The 1,209-nt window shown below is 41.7% G+C and overlaps 1 protein-coding gene across 1 annotated transcript in view; it reads right to left on the reverse strand.

Annotated features, from left to right (window-relative positions):
- tekt3 (tektin 3) overlaps positions 1 to 655 on the reverse strand; it is a 17,997-nt gene extending 17,342 nt beyond the window's left edge. The window contains exon 1 of the mRNA XM_023991955.2: positions 518 to 655. The gene's annotated coding sequence lies outside the window, so the exon portion shown is untranslated. The remainder of the gene's footprint in view (positions 1 to 517) is intronic.
- Between the last annotated feature and the right edge of the window lie 554 nt (positions 656 to 1,209).

Consider the following 1,209-nt stretch of genomic DNA (forward strand, 5'->3'; position numbering starts at 1 on the left):
CTTTCCTTTCCACTCACCCACTCCCTTCCACTCACCCACTCCCTTCCACACGCCCACTACTTTCCTTTCCACACACCCACTCCCTTCCACACGCCCACTACTTTCAGTTCCACTTACCCACTCCTTTCCACACACCCACTCACCCATACTCCAGTCGCCATATTGGGCTGCTATTCCCATTTCAGTTTCTGGGATGCGATTTGGAAAATTCTAAAGTCAGGCTACTTTCTGCTGCCAGATGTTGACTTGTGCACCTATAATACATTTTAAGATATTTAAAATATTTTAGAATATTCATATATTCTACATTTGCATGAATGTCACACATTTTTGGCATCATTAACATCTCATTGATATATGTAGTAATTGCAAATAATATGAGAAAATTAAATGTCCACCGAAAAAACGTTAATCAAAAGAAATATCACATGGCCAATTGTCTGCGAAAACAGCCATTTAGTCACAGGTATGTGAGTATCTTTTGTAAATAACAGTAGGCTGAATAAAATACACTTACACGTGAATAGACAAAGGTTTCCGCCACATCCAGCGCTAACGGCATACAGGCTCACCTCGACCGGTCCTCACCTAAGAATGAGCTGAAGAATTTAGAAAGGTAATCCAAGATACATTATTGATGGACAAGTTCGCAGGCCACTCCTGCTGTGGGCTCAAACAAACCAATGGCATCTTGGACTGTCTGAAAGGCTGGTTGCTTCAGTTCGGAGGTGAGTTGTCCTACATTTCGGTTGCCACAGAGGTAGTTGCTATGGGTTGCTATGAGAAGCAGTGAGAAGCATTTTGGGGGGGGTTAATATTTCAAGGTAGGCTAGGCCGAGTATACGAGTATGCAGTTACACAGAACCTTTTCCTTCTGCATACTGCTCAGGGCTATTCCTTATAGATTGAATCCATCAAAAAATGTGCTTGATGGACACACTGCGGATGTTATACTTTCATCATCAATGGGTACAGAGAGAGTCCCCACACAACTGCATGCATTGTGTCTTTTGTAAGCAAAAGAATTACTCATTTTGATTATGGGATTTGCTGTGACTCAGAGGACAGTTGGAGTTTAGAGTTACCTTGGACATAGTCACAGTATAGCCTATTCCATTTGAACAGCCATTGCAGTAGCTGTAACAGTTGGAGACATTCTGAATTAATTCTGAATTAATTAAGGTTCAACACATGCTCACCTGTTTCTCT

Source organism: Salvelinus sp. IW2-2015, linkage group LG8 (genome assembly GCF_002910315.2).
Source record: "Salvelinus sp. IW2-2015 linkage group LG8, ASM291031v2, whole genome shotgun sequence".
Classification (NCBI taxonomy): domain Eukaryota; kingdom Metazoa; phylum Chordata; class Actinopteri; order Salmoniformes; family Salmonidae; genus Salvelinus; species Salvelinus sp. IW2-2015.